Below are 22,449 nucleotides of genomic sequence, written 5' to 3'. Positions count from 1 at the left end.
AGAGGGGGACAGAGGATCCGAAGCAGACTCCATGCTGACAGACTGACAGCAGTGAGCCTGATGTGGGGCTCGAACTCACAAACCGTGAGATAATGACCCGAGCTGGAGTCGGACGCTCAACCGACTCGAGCCACCCAGGCACCCCATATGCTGGTAACACATAGCGATCCAGTCTGTCCATGACTTAAGCTGGACACAGCTATAGCTTCCTGGGAAGTATCTGAAGAGAGTTAAGGAAGGGACTATATGCAGGTCCGGGCAGGGGTGAGGGTCCTCTCAAGGCCCCCAGGGATTAGCAACACTAGAAGGCCCCTATCAACCCCAGAGCTGAAGGGCAAGAGAACGGAACTGTCACCACAATAAGTAAAAGTTTGGTGTTCTGGAACATGGAAAGGGGCTCTTTCCAGCAGGAGCTAATAGAGAGAGGGAATGGGGGCTCAGGCAGGGAGGGAGCAAGGGTGTGGGAAAGCAGAGGAGGGCTCCGACTTCTCTCTTCTCTGTCCTATTATCTCCTGCCAGTAGTCAAACCCAACCTGAAGCCAGAGGGCAAGGAAGGCTGGCTTCCCTTGGCACAGCCCAAGAAGGTCTGGGAAGATGGGAGACTGATCTGGAGGGATGAACAGAGAATGTCTGGCACACCCCCAGTGGAGGTCCTGGAGTCTTGACCAATCCAGGAAGGGCATGGAACAAGGAGCCTGGATAAGGGCCGAGAGTTTTCCTTGTTTCTCCTCACTGTTAGCTGTTAGGAGCCAAGTCTGTGTCACGGAAATGATGCCCTGGGTGGAACATTGGAAGGAGGGGGGCGGTTAACAGCTCACAACCTACGCACGAAGTGCCCTTTCCAAAGCAAATGGTCTTCGGTACCCAACACGCAAAAACCGAGATGCAATTGCTGTGTGGTATGGCCAGAGAATTTTTTAGAAAGTCTCCATTTCTGCTACCTTCAAGTTGACCCTGAAGAACTTCCCTAGGCCCATGATTAGAGTTTTGAGAACCCAACTCTCCCTGAAGTTATTTCAAATGCATCACGAGTGACCAATCAGTGAGCGATTATAGAGAATACCGACAAAGTTCCAGGTGCCACGAGCCCCGCTTCCTCCCAACAGCCACACAAAGGAAGTATTCACTGCTCAGTTGAGGTAATGTGCCCAAACTGGCATTGCCCAATCTGCCCAGTCTGCCCAAACAGGTGCCAAAGCCCGCATAGTTTTAGAATTTCATCCAAATTAAAAATTCTTAAACCTCTGACTTCAGGTTACCTGTAACAAAATGGATCCCTCCTTCTTCAACTCATTTGAATTGATGGAGATTGTGCAGTCGCGTCCACTGAGCCTTCACGGAACGAGTTTGAAAAGCACCTGGCTTCTGGATTAAGTTCTAGCAATGATTTACTTTGTGGCCTGAGGCGATACTCAATTTCTCAGCTGTCTGTATCTCTTTAAATACAATGACCCTTCATCCAAAGCTGTCAGGGATATATGGAAGTGAATTACTTAATATGTCCTTCCTGTCTTTTCTACAGGCTCTGCTTCCCCAACCACCTCATGCGCATTTTGCCCAAAGCAAGAACACAGTAGTGTAGAAAGCACATCTGTCAGACGCATCTGGAGTCAAGTGGGAGACCGTCAATGGCGAACCATTTGAACTTGGACAATTTATCCAACCTTGTTGTGCCCTTGTGTGCGTCATCTGTAAACGTGGACACTAGGAAAGCCTGGGCTCACACAGTTGCTGGGGGATAAAATGAGAATGTGTGTGCAAAGCCCTCAGGATATTATTTGGAATAGAATAACCACTTGAAAGCCAATGTAATCATTATCATCATTATAATCCTATCATTTTTCATAGGTGGTTCTAAGTAGAATTGGTGAAAATGCAAAATTTCTTTGAGCATTCTCCAGAATTATTCTATGACCTTAAAATAATTCTCTCTCTTTTTTTTAAGTCTTGATAAGCAGAGGTGAAAATAACACAAATGGATATTATGATCTCCACCAAACTTGATTAATAGCTCTCATAGAAAATAAAACCCAAGTTACTGAAGAGCTGGGTCAAGCTATATAGACTTGATTAGGGTACAAGAAAGGTATACTACGGGAAATTTGGGGGCAAGAGGATTTCATTTTGGACTATATGAAAAAAATATAATTCATGACAACAAAGTAAATCTGTTTGTGAATGAATGGTACCCAAAATACAGGTTAAAAAAATAAACAGTTTCATGAACGATAAAATACCCCACACACTTAGAGCTCAGGGATCTGGTGAAAGCTTCCTGAAGCTTCTACCCAGCATTCACACTATGAAGTACCCCAGCCCTCAACTGTAAAGTCTTCTGATACTCAGGAAGCTCCACCGGGCAGGGACCAGCCCTCCCCACCCCCCCACCCCTCCCCGGGCCCGGAGAGCTGGCACAGTGCCAAGCACACAAAAAATGCCTTGTCACAATGTTTGCTTTGATAAATGACTGATTATCTGGCAAATCAGATCAGAGACCATGTCCATTTCCCAGGCAACCACTCAGTGCATCAGCAACATGCCTACGACCTTCCTGTATTTGGTCCCCAAGGCCATCTACTGATATCCACAATTATAAAAAACATCTTACAATCTTACTCTGGTTGGTACAGATAAACCACAGTAGTCTTACATTTCTGATCTCACAGAAACAGACAGGCTTTGCTCAGCCGGTCCGCCCCAGCACCACTTTGTATCAATATCTTAAATCAAACTTTTAAACCATTAAAGTTCTGGAACACAGCATCTACCTCACATTAACATTGTAGCCACAGTGTAGTTCCTATGAGTAGCAGGTATCCAATAAACATTTACTGAAGGGAGGGATGGAGGGAAGAAAGAAAGGTGGAAAACACACTTACCTAGGTTCCGGAATTGTCCCACATTTGAGTGAGGAGGTAAGAGAACAGATCTATGGGACACATCCAGAAATGGTACCGAGTTTTCTAGGGGCCTCACTTAATCCTTACAACGGTCCTAGGAGAGGGTATCTCACTCACCCATTTTAAGGATGCAGAAACTCAGGTACAGAGAAGTTAAATAGTTTCCTGAGCATCCCCCAGCCAGTAACTTTCAGAGCCAAGATTTAAACAGTACCAGATACACTGTAGTACGGCCCTACTATCTGGACACCCAAAACATCATTAACGTTTTCATTTATAGCAAAGAAAATTAAACCCAACTAGCTAAATGACCACTAAAAAAAAAAAAAAAAAAAAAAAAAAAAATCACATGCTGGGGCACCTGGGTGGCTCAGCTGGTTGAGCGTCCGACTCTTGATTTCAGCTCAGGTCATGATCCCAGGGTTGTGGGATCAAGTCCTGGGCTGGGCTCCACACTGAGCATGGAGTCTGCTTAACAGTTTCTCTCTCTCTTTCTCTCTCTCTCTCTCTCTCTGCCCCTTTACCCTACTCACGCTCTCTCTCTCTCTCTTAAAAAAAAATGTTTCAAAAGTCACATGCCATCTACAGGTGCAAGACCCAGTGCATCTCCTCGGTCACTACCTTAGAACACTAGAAAATAAGGACCTCTATCTGTTCTTATACATGAATATAAGTTTATGTTACAGTCTTTCTATCAGCTTTCTAACTTCAACCCAGAATTCCCACTGAAAATACAATCGCAACATTCGCATAGCACCTTGTGATTTATAAAAACAATTTTATCTATAATACCCTCCCTGTGACATACGAGATGCAGGTAACATCACCTGCTGTCAAAGACAAGGGCCATCTTAGTGACAGGCAGCCCAGAGATGCCCTCAGCGACACGTCACAGCTCAAAGCGCCCAGGAACACAGGAAGGCAACTTTCAAAGACCACAGCTTCTGCCACCAGTGGTTCCAAAGGAAGAAATTTCAAAAATGATTATTTTCTCCTCCAGACTGGAAATGTAAGGACATATAACGTGAATAAATACAATTCTTATCAATTCTCAAGGAGATCAACCATTTACGGAGAAGGTCTCAACATCCTTCTCTCTCCCTCACTTTTGCTTTTAAAAGCCTTTGGGCAATACAAGGAGAAAAGTATTTGCTTATTGAAATTGTAGGCACACCAATCTGCTGAACATCTCAGGAGCTGTTGGCTAACTAGACTTTTGTATTTCTTGCCAGAATTATACCACAGCTCATAAACCGATTATGTTAATATCATTGAAAGATATAACACAGAGTTCCCAGCACAGCATTTTCCCCAAAACTCAGAAGAACATCTAGGTCGTCAGACTTCAGAAAACTGATTTAAAATCTTACTTAGCAGGCACATACCTCTGCAGTGGGTCTCATTCTTGGCTGAACACTACAATCACTTGGAGAGATTTAAAAAACACCAATGCTCAAGTTCCACCTGTGGAGATGCTGATTTAATTGTCCTGGAGTGAGGTCTGGACGCTGGGACTTTTAAAAGCCCTCCCAGTGACTCCACCGAACATCCAAGGTTGAGACCCACAGGTATAGAAAGCAAGGGGCACACCTGTCTGCTCAACTAAGTGACTCACAGATGGTAATGACCATGAACAACTTCACAATTAGTAATTAGCTGATAACACGAGTTTAAATTTTCAGACACAATCTTTCGCTGCATAATTGAAATTGGTCTCCTGGTCTTCCTGACATCTCCATACCACTTTAATCTGGAAATTCAGATGAATATAAAAATGCATTTTAAAAGTACTCAAATCCATGCAGCACTTACAAATATAAGAAAGAGATTTACAGATATAGAAATACAAAGTCACCTGTAATCGTTATAAGCACTAGGAGGTATTAGTTTTCTCTTGCTGCTATAACAAGTTATCCCAACCTTAGTGGCTTAAGACAACATGAATTTATTCTTACGGTTCTGGAGGCCAGAGGGGCCTCTTCTGAGGCCAGACTCAAAAGAGCCTCCCTAACCCAAAGTCAAGGTGTGGGCATGGCTGGTTCCTTCTGAAGGCCCTGAGGGGAGAATCTGTTCCTTGCTTTTTTCAGCCTCTAGAGGCCACCTGCATTGTTCGACCCATGCATGGCTCCTTCGCTGCCTCCATCTTCTCAGGAAGGACCCTTGCGATTACTTTAGACCCACACAGATAATCCAGGATAACCTCTCCATTTCCAGATCCCTAATCACTTCTACAAAGTCCCTTTTGCCATGTAAGGGAACATGCACAGGTTCGGGGGATCAGGACAAGGATATCTTGGGGGGGCCATTATTCAGCCTGCCCCAGAATAAGGCAAATGTCACGACTACCATCCTGCCCGTCGCCCCTGCCCACCATCCTTATTTTTCAGTTAAAACTCAGACTCAGAGCTGCATGACTTAACCAGGTCTCATGTCTGGGACCGGGCTGAATTTAAATCTGATCTCATATTTCTAAGTCCCACTTTCCCTCTGCCGCAAGTGTTGCTTCCCCACACGAAGGTGATGTTTGCAATATTACTTTCCTTTCCAAGCTCTCACCACACTGCTAACAAGAAGTGTTTTCACTCAGCCTCAGTCATTATCTCAGTTCCTCAGCCAGTACATGCCAAGTGGAAACTTCCATGCACTACCACTGGTAAACACGCTTCAAGCCAGACCCCTTCCCTACGGCCGGGAGAACCAGCAAGCCCACTGGGGCAGTAATCCATTATACAGACTATGATGTCATAACTATCGCAGAGTTAGCTGCGCAAGAAAGTACATGCAGAGAAAAAGTGAGCTCTCAGTTTGAAGAAACCAAAACAATCTGAACTTGCTAAGACATATACATATATAACACCCATCTCGAGAAAAATTTATAAGTGATGTCCATAGCCTGCACGCTTGAAACCAGCATGATGCCCCTATATCCTGCATGCTATTCAGAATTACTTTCTGTCTTCTTAACTGAGGACGTGGTATGTATTTAGAATCTCAGTGGTTTTTCTGGAAGGTGGTATTATTTTAGCTAGAGTCATCAGGAAGCAGTGGGTAAGGCTTTTCTACACAAAGGACGTTCTCATATGATGGTCACACTTTCACTGATGCCTTGGGGTTACACATACCCCTCCTCCCAAGCACATCAGGGAGAGAAGAACCTGGTGCTGAATCATAGCCACTTTAACAATGGCAGAAAGTAAACAAGCCAAGCAAATCTCACTGCCAAGCTTATACCTTGCCTGAGTCTGTGTTCAATCTGATGTGAAAATGGTAGGTCAGGAAAAAAAAATCACTACTGCATCAGAAGGCAACTGGTATAATGCGAGCAAGTCACATGATTTACCTGAACTAAGATAACTCATCGACTCCATACCCAAAACTATAACATAACAACAAACAGGGCTTTAAAGATCATGTGGAATAATTCAAACAACCAGAATAGTATATTTTAAATAAGCTAATGTGGTGGGAGACAGGAGGAATACTGAAATAGATTTCGTGGCTTTTATTCATGCCAAATCCAGGCTCTGAAGCTATCATTTTATACAGTTATAACCAATATTTTGGAATGATTCCTAGGGGCAGCAAGATTCCCTGACAACTAGGAGTCACTTTGGGCCACTAATTCAGAAAAGTACACCAATGCATTTTTAAAGCTTTTCAACAAGGTAGCTTTACATGGGAGTTCTGGTTTACCAGGAGTCAACCATAAACTTGTAATAAAATGAGGATGTTCTAATCCATGTGACTCAGGTATAAGCTGGCTAAACTAAAAGAGAACACACCTGCTAAGTATTCTTTACTCCATGTTTCCCTACATCCATGTTTCCCTACATCCAGGTGGTTAAAGAGCCCTGGGTTTGCGTTCTGGTTCCGCCATTAATTCACCTGGACCAGCCACTCAACTCCTCTGGGCCTCAGGGTTCTCACTGGTTAAGGTGAGAGGGCTGGACAAGATGACCTCCAAGGGCTCCTCCAATGGTGACTCTAGAAGCTTCCAAAAAGAGCCATTAACAAAGTTTACTGGCTGACTTCTATCTGGAATTAGATTCCAACTGAGTTGGTAAATAAACTAAAGACATGACACTGATGGTCAAGACCCTGAACAACAAAAAGCTGGAGAACAACATGGTGAAATAGAAAATTGGGTCCCTCTCCTGAGAAAGCTACAAAGCCTGGGGGTCCCGAGAGTTTATTTCAAAGACTCCTGAGGGTGCTCATACAACAACCCTGCAGGAGGGTCCTCATTTTCAGGACGCCTCCAGGGCTCAGAACGTCCCAAGAGACAGAGAAGGGATGTGCGAGAATAGGGAGAGGGGTCAACCTTGAGCTGGGGATTCCACCCAAAGCATCATCGGAGCATCATCACTAGGGCCCCTTCTGGCCACCGGGGGCCCGGGATAGCGTTCAAGGTCACTCTGAGGCAGGGATGGCTATTCATTATGAGCTGGAGACTGAGTGGTTAGGAATTTGCTACACCTTCTTCCTTCTGTCCTTACCTGGGCTGGGGAAAGGGGACAGTAAAGCAACCTGCATCCTCTTGAAAGTCTGCAAAATTAGCCACAGAAAATGAAAAGTGGATTCACAGAGCTGCTGAGTTCTCCCAGGATTCAGGTCCCCGAAGAGCTAGTTCCATGAAACAAATGTGCCTGCTTAAGTGGGAGAGCCCAGAAAACAAGTGACAGGAAAATTGAAGACTTGCTATAAAACTCATCTTCAAAAAGCCATAATTATCACAATCGTGTCACCTAAGCATTATTTACAAACATCCTTCTGCACAATTTCTCCTCTTTGAACAGCCCTCGTCTAGATATAGTGCCATTACTCAGGGCAACATTTTAGATTAATTAAGTAGTAAAACACAGGAAAACAAGCATTTTTCAATCAAAACTCTGGAGTGAATATAATTTAAATAAGATGCAGGGGAATGGGCATAAAAGGGGGAGAAGCTGACTTTTTACCTTTGTGCTGATAACCCCTACTTACCAGTTGTATAACATATCAGTTTCCAGTGTTGTGTCCATGACCCAATATCGTAAAAGGGAGAAAGTGTACAATTTCCCCTATTTTGCAGATGGGAAAACTGAGACTCTAAGGAAATTAAATGATTCATCCAAAGGCGAGGCACCCAACTCCCGACCACCCACCTCCTTATTTCTATGCCTCCCTCAGGACACGAAGCACTGTCCACGTGATTTTGTTTTCATGGTGACACTAAAATAATTTTTGCATCAAAAGCTGTCGTACATTCCATCTGGGCCTTGCTTTTGAACCTTTAGGGCCTCAGAAGACTCTGGGTTGAGTCCTGGAAAAATGAAGTAAATTTTCAACACCTGCATCAACAGGGTTTTGCCTACAAGCAGAGACAGGCAAGAGAATGCTCCTCATTGTCTGTTGCTATTACTGCAATTCTCCTCGTAACCTACCATTACCTTTTTTACATTTTTATGAGTGGAGTGTAATTGACATACAATGTTATACTGGTTTCAGGTCTATAACATAGTGACTCGACGACCCTACACATCACTCATTGCCCATCACGATAGGTGTCCTCACCATGCAACGTTATTATTCCCCACGCTGGACTTTTCATCCCCGTGACTTGTTTTATAACTGGAAGTTTGTATCTTTTAATTCCCTTCACCTGTTTTGTCCCCTCTCCCGCCCCCCTCCCCCTCTGGCAACCACAGTTTGTTCTGTTTTCAGGGGTCTATTTCTGTTTTTGCTTGTTTGTTTTGTTTTTTAGATTCCACATATATGTGACATAGGCCATTTGCCTTTGTCTGACTTGTTTCACCTAGCCTAAAATACCTTCTAGATCCGTCCACGTTGTCCCCAATGGCAAGATTTCATTCTTTTTTTTATGACTAATATTCCACTGTAGGTACATGGATTTCTTTAAAATGCCCAGGCCTCATGGTTCATGGCCATGTTCTGCTTGTACAAAGCAGAAAAGTAGCACATAATTCCACATTACTTCCACGTCTTCCAGGCCCTGGCCAGCCAAAGACAGGGCTGTTTGCCTTTCTTCATTCTATTTTTGGACAGCACTCTATCACAAAACACCTCGCAGTCCCAGCCCTGTTAATCAATAGTCACTTAAGGTAAATTTGTCATGGAAGCGTATAAACATCTAGGTTCAACAGTGTTTTCCAGGGCGCCTGAGTGGTTCAGTTGGTTAAGCGTCCAACTCTTGATTTTGGCTCAGGTCATGATCTCATAGTTTGTGAGTTCAAACCCCGCATCAGGCTCTGTACTCTCAATGTGTAGCCTGCTTGGAATTCTCTCTCTCCTTCTCTCTGCCCCTCTCCTGCTCACGCGCTCTCTCTCTCTCTCTCTCTCTCTCTCTCTCTCTCACACACATACACACACACACACACACACACACACACACACACACAAAAGAAAAAAAAAAACTTGGGGCGCCTGGGTGGCTCAGTCGGTTAAGCGTGTGACTTCAGCTAAGGTCATGATCTCACAGTTCATGGGCTGGAGCCCCACATCGGGCTCTGTGCTGACAGCTCAGAGCCTGGAGCCTGCTTCGGATTCTGTGTCTCTTTCTCTCTCTGCCCTTCCCCTGCTCTCTCTCTCTCTCTCTCTCTCTCAAAAATAAATAAACATTTAAAAAAATTTTATAAAAAAAAAGGAAAAAAACTTAAAAAAAATTTTTTTTAATAGCATTTCCCAAAATAATGCATTTGCCCTGTTACTTTAAGTCATCAGATAACTAAAACAACAGCAGCAGGAAAAACAGCCCTAGTCTATGCTCAGGTGGTGGGTGTGAGTTGAGCTTTATTTTTAGGATCTCTAAGTCTACAAAGTCTATTGAAACGAGTGAAGCAGGCTAGGGTGATGGCTCTGTCCCACATGTGGTCTGTCTCAACTTGGAGTCAAGCTGCCCCAGGCCTCTTGTGTCACGAATGAATCCCTCCCACCTACTCCAGTTTCTAGGATCAACCCCAACCTTAGTGGAGACGCCTAGGTAACTCTGGTGCCATCCTCTGGGACCCCACCCGAGTCCCGCCGGAATGCCGACTTGGCTATGACATCCTGCCCGGGCTCCTCTACCTCCACTCGCGTTCTTGATTTCTTAGGCTTCCAGATCTGAAGCTCACGGGACCCCTGGCTGCCCCTCCCTCCCCCAAGCACCTGGATCCACTACCCTTCCTTCAAGCCTGTACTCTTAAGACTGGGACTCTGTCCCTGAGATACCGCCACCTCTGGCAATACTCCCCGATTCTGCCTCCTTCAGCTTCCTATTGCAACCCATTATCCCGAAGGGCCGCCGCCGAGTCCCCGACCTTCCCGCGGCCTCTCCATCGTATCTGACAGGGGGACTTCCTCCCAGGGCTCCCACGGGGCAAGTCCACTGCACTCCTTCCGGGCCTGGCTGGGCCCCAAGGACAAGACCGGCAGCTCTTCGACCAGCCCTCTGCATTTCAGACCACGTTCTTCTTTAAATGCCTCCGTTTTAGCCTATTTACCGGTGGACGCAGAGCGAGTGAAAGGCTGTCCTCATCACCAGCCCCTCACTATTTACTTGAGGTCTGCCAGCAGCTCGCATACAGCAACCTATTAATTGCCCTGCAGACATCATGATGCAGCAAATTTCACTATTTTCACACAGAGATGAGGAACCTAGGATCCCATTCTAATAAGAACCGTGACTAAGTTCAGTTGGCGAGATGGGGGCAAAATGAAAACTAACCCAGAGTCTCCTGGCTTCGTCTTACAGTATGAACTCTCTCTGGGGAAACCAGGTTTCTTACACACCGAGTTGTGTTGATTACCCAGTGCAGGAGGGCAGAGGATGTCCTTTCTGGCTCAGGTGGGCCAGCCCCCTATTATGGACATGCGCTGGGGCTCCCTGGCGAGCCCGTCACCTGCCTGCTGGACTCTGAGGCCACCGCATACTTGTTCCACTGCACAGAAGGGGACAGAGCACACATTTGCTCAAATTCCCAACTCAGTACTTCTGATAAAACCAACTGTCTCCAATAAAATTGGAAGGACTTTGGTACTTCCCACCGGTACCATCGAAGCTTCTTGGTTTCAGGCTTAGTTGACTTAAGTGAAATTGGCAACAGAGCATGAGAGGGCTGTTTGGTACTAATTCAAACTCTTGAGTTTCTTCCGATGTGCAGCAGAGGCCTCACCGACCATGTTCTCAGAGGCCCTGCAACACAGTCTCTAGAGACATGTCACAGCTACCGGTTCTGGAAAGAGCTGGGGGAGCTGCCTTCCTGTCCAGGGTGGCACGTGCTACCCTCTGGAAAGGGACTTGAAGCTGTGGTGTGCATGAGTAGCAATCCACGTGTGTGTGTGTATGTGTGTGTGTGTGCGTGTGTGTGCGCATGTAGGGGGTGTTGAAGGGAGTCTCAAAAGAAGGTATGTTCGAGCCCCAGCCCCTCGTACCTCAGAATGTGGCCTTGCTGGGAATTAGGGCTGCTGCACATGTCATTCGGTAAGATGAGGTCATGTTGATGAGAGGGCCTTGAATCCAACACCACTGGTGTGCTCGGCAAGAGGAGAAGAGACACCTGAGGAAAGAGGGTCCTGTGATGACACAGGCATGAGATGAGATGCATCTACGAGCCAAGGGTTGCCAGCAACATCAGGAGCTGGAAAAGGCAAGGCGTCGTCCTCCCCTATAGGTTTCAGGGGAGCGTTGCCCGGCTCTCACCTTGAATTCAGACTCCCAGCCTCCAGAGCTGTCAGACAAAAAATTACTGTTGTTTTAAGCCACTCAGTTCCTTGTACTTTGTCACAGCAGTCCTAGGAAATTAATATGAGGTGGAAATGAACAACCAAGGAATCACAAAAACCCCTCGATTTGGAAGCAGCACCAAATAGGAAAGAGGAAATACAGGTTTGTGCTCAGGGGCATCCTTCGCACCAGGGCCACCCACCTGATTGAACTGGAGGAAGAAAGACAAGGTCCTGAGTCCCTCAGAGGAACCTTGCTTCCCCTAAGAAGGGAGACGAAGTAGGGGAAGGCCCTAAGTAGGGGAGGGAATAGAGGAGGAAGTCCTGCCTCCTCCAGCCTGAGCCTTGTGGCACCTCTCTGCCTCATATCCTTAAGAAGGTACTAGACAAGTGTTTTCATATCTATGATCTCATTTAACCATTATGCCCATTTGCGTAATAGAGAGGAGGGCAGGTATTATCATCCCCTTTTACAGACAAGGAAACTGAGGCTCAGACCAGACCATAGGCTGCCACAGATGACCATTCCAAAAATAACTTCAGCTGACACAGCAAAAGGCTTTCAAAAGAGGTAAGATGGGGGTGAATCTTGTTTGGGGAGGTGGGGGGAAGACAAGTTAAACAAAAGTTTAGACACCTTCTATGTCCAAATCAAATTTGCTGGCCTTGACACGTAGCCCCTTTACCCTTTTTTGAACATAACAACGTTCGCATAACATTACCGTAGACACAATCTGCCAATTCTCTGGCCAGCTCTTTACATTAAAGTCTTTGAAGGGAAGAAACTGACCATGTTTTCCAGGCTTGAAATGTAAGGAGTCTGGCTTTTGTGTGCTATCTCATCGTGTGCTCTAAAATCTTCAAGCGCTGCCGTGTAACCACCCAGCCCCTGCCCAGCCGTCACCTGCACGAGGACGTGCCTTCCCGAAGCTGGTCTTGAGTGTTTGAGAGGCCAGAGCTCCCACAGACTGTGTCCAACGACCTCGATGACTGCGCGAGCCCTATCCCAAAGCAGCACTTGGTAAGGCAGAAGAAGGCAGTGACGCAGAGAGACGGCAGGTGTCCCACGAAGGGACAGGATTGAAAGGGTTAAGCAGGAAAGCACTGGAGATAAGGACCTTGGTTGGGTGGGGAGCTCTGACTCTAATCAGCTTCCTTTTCCAAATATTTAAATCTCTCCCCTCTGGAAAACACCCAGTCAATGGCCATGGGGAAAACCTGATTTCTTCTTTCATGCCCCAGACCTGCACCGAGATGTCAGGCACACGTACCCCCAGTACCAGCCTCTCTGGGAAAACACGTCCGTGAGATACCATTCCACATGCTGTCGGCTTGAAAATATTAAACACCACTGAACAAAATTTAAGGTTTCTTTTTCAGATTTAAATGTCTACTTATTTCAAAATGAATTAGTGGCTCTCTGGGTTTCATAATGTTTAATTCATTAATGATAACTACAGCTTGAGAATTTGAAAGGAAATCGCTTCCAGGATAAAATTAAATGCGAAACTCTAAGCAGTGATTCATGGCTGTTCCTATCTAAATTACTAATCCATGTGACAAACCTGGTTGGCAGCACAAAAAAAGCAATACTATTTCCCCCCGTTGCCTTTATATACTTTGCTGAATTGTTTTGCAAACTGCCTAAACCCAAGTCCTCAATAATCGCCTGCTAGCAGCCTCCATTCCGTTGTGGAATTTAGTACTTAGAGTCTCTATTGCCTCAGAGAGGTTCATAATGGACTAATACTTTTGTGCCTCGGAAAAGAGTTTTCTCGACATTAGAGTTTAGACATATAATCCGATGGATTTCCAAGGAAACTCATTTTAAATTAAAGGCAAATATCCCCATGATATCTGTCCACATTTCCCCAAAGAAACCCGCATGCAACTCTAAAAATGGCAATTTTCTTTTAGTTTGCAAGGAAGCCTAGCCAGCTAAGATCCAATTACATATCTCCCCGTTAGAACAATCGGGCACTGGAGTAACCATGCTGTCCAAAAGACAAGATAATATAATGCTTCTGAAGTTTCATCAAGCCCAGGTTACTCTGCCTCCTGAAATTTCTCTCAGGTCTGTTCCCGTAACCACTGCCTGGGTTCACAACCCAGCCTAGAGAGGAGAAGCAGGCAAAGATATTCCTGACCACACACACCGCCTCCAAAGGAACTCAGGGCTCCCACAGGGCACATATCTGGGATTTGATTCCAGATGGCCACAAAAATCCCTGCAAACCAGGTCCCCCCAGCCCCCGGCTCTGCCGCACTCCAACCGTCCTGTGTGCTGCCCCTAAGTGGCAAGTCAGATCCCCACCAGCCCTCAGGGGTGCCACTCCATGCCCGGGATTTACATATGGTGACTCCTCTATCCTTGAGAGGACTTGGGGAAGGTGTCCTCATCGTCCCAGTGTTGCAGAGCAAGAGATGGTGACAAGGATGTTCAAAACACCTGCCCAAGTCACAGCGCAAGTAACCGGCAGAGCTGGGATTCACACCCACACTTTCTGCCTAATTTCCCACGCTTTGAACCGTCTGATCAGGCCACTGCTTTGAATCCCCACTCACTGCTGATGACCAAGGGGGAGGGCCCACATAGCCGCCAGGCTCCATGGGTCCTTTGGTGATTTAGTTACATTTCCAGCCTCATCTGACAAACTCTTCTCCATCCACCTCCCTCCATCCACATGCTCTCCCTCTACCTCTCCTCCTACGACAGCCTCCACGTCCCCGCTGGGGTGGTGGGGTGGGGGTGGGGGTCTCTTCTCCCCACCTTTATGCACCTGGAGTGCCATGTTCTTTCCTTCAGTTGACCGTTCACGACTTCCTACTGACACCAGGGACGCCCTTCGAGCGTGTGACCTTCTCCAGCCCCAGCTCCGGCTTTCCCACGACCGGCTCCTGTGTTCCCACAGCTCAGCAAGGCCATGGGGAGATGGTCTGTAACCTCTGGAACTCACGAATGTGTTACGGCAAATCATCAGGGACATTTAAAAAAAAAAAAAAAGCAAAACCCAGAAACAAACAACAGGGGCTCAGGAGCTTGTCCCCAAATGACTCCTCCGTTCAGTCGCTTAAAAGTGAAGATGAGGGGATGGCAGACTTATGTGAACTTGTGAAACGCTCCGTCAGGGAATACTTTAGCAATTAAGCATTCAAACACTGCAACCACATGAAGGAGAGCTCACCTATCTGTCTGCTCACCGGCTTGAGGCTTCATGCAACAAGCCTGCTTGGGATTTAAAATCAGCAAGAGAGAATCTTCAGAATGGGAACTCAAGAGTCACCCAGGCATCACCAAAGCAAGGACTTGACAACCGGATCCACAACTCAGACTGCTTTTTATGGTTGTTTCCTAGCAGCGGGAGGGGGAGCAAAGAGACAGGTGAAGAAGTTCCGTTTTAATTTTTAAGGAGGGAGGGCACCCACTCCCCGAAGCTCTTCTGTGGCCCCTGCCGCAGGGTGAAGGGATGTAAACCAGGCTGGTCTGCCCACGGTACCAGGCTTACTAGGCGGGCATCCATTCCTGACTAGGAAATCGGCACCAAATAAACCCCGATACCAGCAGCAACGCAGCGTGAGAAGCAAACGTAACAACCATAACTCACGGTAATAATTTAAAATATAAAATAATGCTCCTAAATCCCATAAAACGGGTACGAATGCACAATGCACGTAAATTCTCTGAAGAACCCCACGGTACTGGGAAAATACTTAAAACGCACATAAAAACACAACTCCGCCACTAAGCAGAATTAACCTAAAACTACTCTGCTAGCTGAAACAGGCTCTATATTAAATCAGTTTTGCTCACCTTCTTAGAACTTAATGAGCCCCATGGGGTGGGGCACGGGGATGTGATTTGGATGCCCCAGCCTCCTTCACGAAACCTTCCAAGGAGACTCACAGTAATGGACGGAGCTGGGTTTTTCCAACCTCCCCCCCATTTTCCTTGTATCCAGCACCGCCCTTCAGAACCTGCTGACCAGGGAGGTCAGCTTCAAGGGTCACTATAGGCTTATAACACTATGTTCAGAGGTGTTTCTCCCAGGGACAAGCATTTTTTTTTTTTAACTTAAATCCAAGTTAGTTAACATACAGCATAATAATGGTTTCAGGAGTAGAGCCCAGTGATTCATCTCTCACATATGACACCCAGTGCTCATTCCAACAAGTGCCCTCCTTAATGCCCATCACCCACTTAGCTTAGCCCATCCCCCCACCCGCCTCCCCTCCAGCAACCCTCAGTTTGTTCTCTGGATTTCAGAGTCTCTTATTTTGCCTCCCTCTCCGTTTTTATCTTATTTTTCCTTCCCCTTCCCCTATGTTCATCTGTTGTGTTTCTCAAATTCCGCATGTGAGTGAAATCAGAGGATATCTTTCTTAAATAGTTTCCAACGTTTCCCTTTTCCTCCCAGCTTATTCAAGGTCTCCAGGGCAGCCACACCTGCCCAGGGTCAGCTCAGAGAATGCAGGATGGCGGGAGGTTGCAGCCTGATCACTGTTAGCTGACCCTGCGGGGCACTTGCTGCCCGGAGCCTCCACAGAAGCCATTTCGGATCGCAAGGATAAGTGCAGGTTTTAGAAGTAACGTCAAAGTTGTCCACTAAATGGACAAAAAGTGCAAATCGGTAGCATGCCCTGTGCTTACACGGAGGAAAGAGGCAGAGCAGGAAAGTGTAGAGGGGAGTCAGGAGCAGGCATTACAAAAGCAGCTGCCTGAGAAGGTCAATGGCATACAGGAGGCTTCACACATGACTTAAAGCAGGTAAAGCGTTGCCTATACTTGAGGTTCTTAGAGTTCCCATGTTAGTGAGTAAACAGAAGAACTAAAAGTATTCATTGTTTATGAAAATACAGGTCTTGGGGCACCGGGGTGGCTGAGTCAGTTAACTGTCCAACTTCAGCTCTGCTCATGATCTCGCGGTCCAGGAGTTCCAGCCCCGCGTCGGGCTCTGCACTGACAGCGGGGAGCCTGCTTCAGATTCTGTGTCTCCCTCTATCTCCGCCCTTCCCTCGCTTGTGCTTGGTTTCTCTCTCTCTCAAACATAGACACTTTTTTGAAAATTTAAATATAGGTCTTTCATAAGATTTGAAATTCTTAGAAAGCATTTTTAGAATCTTCTAACACCTTGCAGGTAAGCTTGTTTGTTCCGTGAACATCTTAAGCCCGCCATTTCTTTGTAAGGATGATGCACTAAAGGAAACCCCTGTCTTCACTATTTCAATTACCACAAAATCCTAATGTGTAAAATCCACAGACATGGGAAATTTCTAGCCTCAAATTTCAACTGCTAACTATACACACAACAATGATATAAAGACGAAATAAGAAAGCTTATAAGCATGTGTCTTGAACAGGCCACCATCACAACAGTGACAGTGTAACCAGGACTCACTATAAGCACCTACATTTTCTTTTATTATTATTTTTTAACATTTATTCACCTTTGAGAGACAGAGAGAGACAGAGCATGAGTTGGGGGGGGAGGGCCGAGGGAGGAGGGAGGGCAGAGAGAGAGTAAGACCTAGAATCCAAAGCAGGCTCCAGGCTCCGAGCTGTTAGCACAGAGCCTGACATGGGACTTGAACCCACGAACAGTGGGATCATGAGCTGAGGCGAAGTCGGACGCTTACCCGACTGAGTCACCCAGGTGCCCCAAGCATCTGTATTTTCTGATAGAGGCTTGTACACTGAGCTGAATTTAATCCATGGGGAAAAAAAGATGGGCAAGTCTATCAACCCAAGTTGGGCCTCACCACATATCTTGTCATATGGTCTCTCTCCACTGCTCCTAAACCTTGCTCTCTCTTGGAAAGAAATAATTTGGAAGTAAGGAAATACTGTTTTACTGGACCCACGTTTGACACTAATCTCCTGCTTTCAGGATTATAAAGAGGCTAGAGTGGGGGGTGGAGTTGAGAGCACACAGGAACCCTTCGGTGGCCAAATGTCATTTGGGCCCTGACACTGGCCTACACACTGCAAAGAGAAACAGCCTTTACTGATCAGAGTCTGAGGATGGGATTTATTGTCGCAAATACACTCAAGGACGGATTTTAAAAAAACACTTCATGTCATGTGTTCTGTCTCCTTGTCTCCCACACAGCTCTTTTCAACTAAGTGGCCTCACCTGCTCTGATTTTCTTCTACCCAACAGAGAAAGTGCGGAGTGTTCCTTCCGTGTTTCCGGGTCTGTCCCCTCGCCCGTAGGCTCTGCACCGCTGGCTTGCTCCCCCGTTTCAGGAGAGACTTCACGGCCCCACCATCTGCACTGCTCCTGAGTCCGGGCCGGGGCCTGTGTCTCAGCCAATGACGACCCATCCCCACTCCCTTTAGGTTTTACTCCAGGACGTCACTCTTCTTTCTCTCCCCCCCCCCTCCCTTTTTTTTAAGGATGTGGAAAGGAGAGGAGTTCTTGTAAGGTTAACCAAGCAAGAAAGAGGACCAAAGTCCTATTTTCCTGCCGGCGTGTTTGGAGACCTGACCTCTTCAGATCCAAGAAAAAGAAAAGTGAAGCCAAAGCAAGGGGCCAGCTTCATCCAAGGCCAATTGGTCCAGGTACAACGGAGTGTCTCAAGGTCTCCCCGTGTCCGCCCATCCAGCCCTGGTGTTGGTGCTCTCTCTCCTCCCACTACCCCACCCCCATCATACCTGCCCACTCCCTCTCTGCACCTGCGTCCCCATGGGGCTGGCAAACGCTTGATCCAAGTGATTAGGTGACTGTGTCATCCTTCACGAGGGCGCTCACATTTTAGCAAAGGATCCATGGACACAAAACCCAAAAGGAAAAGAAAAAGGAACTAATTTATAACGAACTGTCTTCATACCAGCTTCAGCCCTCAGACATACCATTTACTTTCTCTGGGACTGCCTCTGATTCCTACCTCAGACTGCTGTTCTGAGAAGTAAGTAAGTGAACATATATATAATACTTAAAACAGCACCTGGCACCTTGCAAGGGCTCCATGCACATCACTTATCATCGTTAACCATGATCTTTACCATGACCTTCTGAAGTAAGTACTAACCGGTCTCATCTTAAATGAGGACACGAAGGACTTGCTCAGGATCACAAGGCTGATGAACTAGCAGAGCAGGGATACAGCCCTCAGTCTACCAAGAGACCACAATCCCCAAGCTCTTTTCACCACACCACAAGGAGTGAATCTCTAATGGTAAAACCAAAGACACCCTGCAGGCCCATGGGGTAAGATCCCACTGAAAGGGTCCTATGGTTTGCTGATAGTGTACTATCAGAAGAAAAAGCTGGGCAGCTGGGGTAGACACAGAATGATTCCTGGAGCGTGACCAGGGTTGAACAGCGTGGCACATTCCGTCAGGGCTAACTCAAGGCCTAGCTCTGAAGGGCAGACCTTGGGCTACCAACTTACCTCATTTGGGCTCAGCTTTTCCTGACTATAAAGTGGAACAATTTACTTGGGACGCTGTAAGTTCCTGACATCTGGAGGTGTTCTCAGCGGAAGATAAAACCTCCTACGGGGAAACTCCGTAAAGGGATCCTGCAGCAGGGAAGACAGCAAACCTGGGGATATAAGTTACTTCTAATGTTAGAAACGGGAGGCTTCATAAAACAATAGTCTAGAGATTAACAACGCTTATTGAAAAAAAGAAAAAAAACCTGCCAGAGCCAAAAATATTACTAATGACCTTGATAATATCTGGTTAAAAGTTCCACATTAACTCCGAGCAGGGTAATTTTTAGTCTCCAAAATATTCCTGAAAACTCACCTATTTCCATTATATTATTACAAATCCATAATTAGGCCCCTTTCCTTTCTGGCTTGCTCTGCATTTGAAAAGCATTCACTATTCTACTGACGCGGACTTCCCTCAAAATAACCTCATTATTCTATATTTCCACAATTATGTCATGGATATAATTACTACCATCATGATTTCAGCAGCTATTTGTTGCACTATAATTTCCAGATGAATTTCTGGTGTGGAAATAAAATAGCCACAATAAGATAATTAATTACAACTCTATTATGACTACAGCACAGAGTGACCGAAATTAAAACCCTGAAAGTTTTCGTATTTCATCTTTAATATCACGTTCATCTTCGTAGCCAGCAAATCATCACTCTAAAGACGCTTATTGTTAGTATATTTTCTTCGTAATAGCCGCTGTTTCTTTTTATTGGTACTTTTCCATAACTACTAAGGCAAAGTCTGGAAAGACCACCGTATTGTGACGCTCTCAGTTACCAGTGCTGTCACCAATCACACTCAGGGTTTGCAAGCTGCTTTTGCCACTCGGCAGCGTAATCTTGACCAAGCTACCAAACCTCCCCGTGTCTCAGTTTGCTCATCCAAAAAATGAGGCTAAACACAGAGCCTGCTCCTAAATTATCGTGATAATTAGCTTGGATAACTCACACAGAGCTTTGCAAAATGCTCTGGACATAGTTACCGCCAAGCAAAGTTAGCAGTTACTTCTTTAACTTAAAACGTCAATTCAAAGATATTCACTGTTTAAAATTTCACTCCAGGGGCACCTGGCTGGCTCAGTGGGTGGAGCGTGAGACTTGGATCTTGAGGGCGAGAGTTCGAGCCCCACGTTGGGCACAGAGCCTACTTAAAAACAATAAAATAGGGGCAGTTGGGTGGCTCAGTCCATTAAGCGTCAGACTTCAGCGGGGGTCATGATCTCACAGTTGCTGAGTTTGAGCCCTACGTTGGGCTCTCCGCTCGGAGCCCACTTCAGGTCTTCTGTCTCCCTTTCTCTCTGCCCCTCCCCCCGCTCGTGGTGCATGCTCTCTCTCTCTCTCTCTCTCTCAAAAATAAACAAACATTTAAAAAACCAAAATAAACTTTTACCAAAATGTTGCCATCTTCGTATGTCATCTCCAAATGCCACTGCCATTTGCTTCTTTTTCAGCCAATGTACTAAACTGATTATTCAACCACCACTTATGCACATGAGTCTACCTGACACAGTCTATAAAGTTCCTTCCTTCTCCATAACCCAAAGAAAGCAGACTCATTTTCTGAGACCACGGAACCAGCTAGAGCAGAGCGCGGGGCAGCAGATTCGAACTAATCGGCACTGAATACTAGAGTTTTTGAGACTGATGGGGCAGAGATCATACTAGTAAACAAACTCCACAAAAGGAAAAGGAGGCGCCCCCTAGGTGGCTCAGTCGGCTAAGCGGCTGACTTTGGCTCAGATCATGATCTCATGGTTCAAGCCCCGCGTCAGGCTCTGTGCTGACAGCTCGGAGCATGGAGCCTGCATCGGATTCTGTGTCTCCCTCTCTCTCTGCCCCTCCCCGCTCGTGCTCTGTCTCTCTGTTTCTCTCTCAAAAATAAACATTAAAAAACAAAAGAGGGGTACCTGGGTGGCTCAGTCGGTTAGGTGTCTGACAAAAAAAAAAAAAGGAAAAGGAAAGCCTCTCCTGTCCCCAAAAGATTTTCCTCATCTATCTAAACACGAAGCTTTACTCTGTATATTTGTGAGCACTCCACACACTATGTATGCTAAATGAATTTCGTCTGATTAATTTAATTTTAGAAATAGAAAAACTAATTTCAGGCCTCTACTACTGTCCTACCCATTTAGGCTCCAAGTATATTTTGGTTCCTGAAAATCTACCCTCAACTTCTTCCATGAAACCGAAGGCCACACTACAGGGCCATTCACCCCCGTACGATCCCCTTGCTGTTTAGTTTCACAGCGCGTTAACTGACCAGAGAGAGAAGAATCAATCAAGACAGTCAATGTATCTTCTGAGTAGAATACAAGCTAAGCCAGGGGTGGTAACCGACATATCATACTTCCAATTGCCAATACAAGACTCAACTACCAAGATACAGGACCCCAAAGACAAAAGAAAACTTCCCAATGATCCAGCCCTTAAGCAACTAGTAGCATTAAGATACCATATCCAAAATAGTGGGGGAGATGTAAGAAAGCGTTAGATCACTGCAGTCTCTAAGGAGATGAAGAGCCAGTGAGAGACAGAAGGTTAACAGTTTATATGACAACAGTTTATATGACAACAACACCATGTTGTGACAACATGGTGGGAAAAAATAAGCCAGGTCCCTGAGATGCAGAGATGCGCGAGGTAGGCACAGCCCTCCCAGAACCCACATCTATCGTCAGCAGCTGGCCGCCCCCGGGACCTACGCTAGGTCTGCAAGATGTAGGGAAGCAGCGACGGTCATTTTCGGTAGCGATCATCAGGGATTCAGAAATGGGATTTGAACAGGGTATCAAAGGAAGAGTCAGGATTTGAACAGAAGGACAGAGGAAAAAAGAGAAGGCAAGCATCCTCAAGGAGGCAACGAGAGGAAGGCAGCCTGCGCTTGCCCAGGGGCAGGTGAGTTAGCCGGTTCAGACGAGCCGAGCATCGATCAACCGAATTCCCAGTATTCCAGGCAGGGCCCGATGTGGACCACTCTTCATGCGCTATTTACATGCACGTCAAATAGCTCAAATATCTTAAGTCTAGGAGAAATCACAATCAATTCGGGAATAATACATATAAGTTAAGCTACACTATGACATGAAGTCACTCTTAGTTCTCAATACATGCAAATATCCTCTGCTCCAGAAAACAAATGTGTTTTCTTTGTTCCCACCTCCCTTTCGACCTACGATCCTTCACAGCCAGCTCGCAGAGGCTCTCTCTCCCACTTGGCAACACGGTTCGACCTCAGACTCACAACGGCCATCTGGATGTGGATTATTCTCAAAGGTACAACTCTGACCTCTCTTCCAAATGCCATTTCCAAAGAGAACTCTTGATCTCCTCCAAATCTGGTCTTTTCCATGTAATTTTACAGTTGCTACTGTTACTCACCCAGTACCCCAGACTT

The 22,449-nt window shown here is 46.1% G+C and overlaps 1 protein-coding gene across 2 annotated transcripts in view; it reads right to left on the bottom strand.

Annotated features, from left to right (window-relative positions):
- Positions 1-22,449, bottom strand: part of RNF152 (ring finger protein 152) — a 79,263-nt gene that overhangs the window by 40,628 nt on the left and 16,186 nt on the right. Inside the window, exons 1-2 of one of the 2 annotated variants that reach the window (XM_049619777.1) lie at positions 14,374-17,029; positions 11,313-11,672 (exon numbers count right to left, since the gene is read on the bottom strand). The exons of the other annotated variant lie outside the window; for it this stretch is intronic. The gene's annotated coding sequence lies outside the window, so the exon portion shown is untranslated. Of the gene's footprint in view, positions 1-11,312; positions 11,673-14,373; positions 17,030-22,449 lie in introns of those variants that run through there. 2 annotated transcript variants of the gene reach the window in all.

The sequence above is a fragment of the Panthera uncia genome (genome assembly GCF_023721935.1).
Source record: "Panthera uncia isolate 11264 chromosome D3 unlocalized genomic scaffold, Puncia_PCG_1.0 HiC_scaffold_8, whole genome shotgun sequence".
NCBI classification, from domain to species: domain Eukaryota; kingdom Metazoa; phylum Chordata; class Mammalia; order Carnivora; family Felidae; genus Panthera; species Panthera uncia.
Note: the sequence above shows the minus strand (reverse complement) of the source record. Positions and strands in the feature narration are given on the sequence as shown.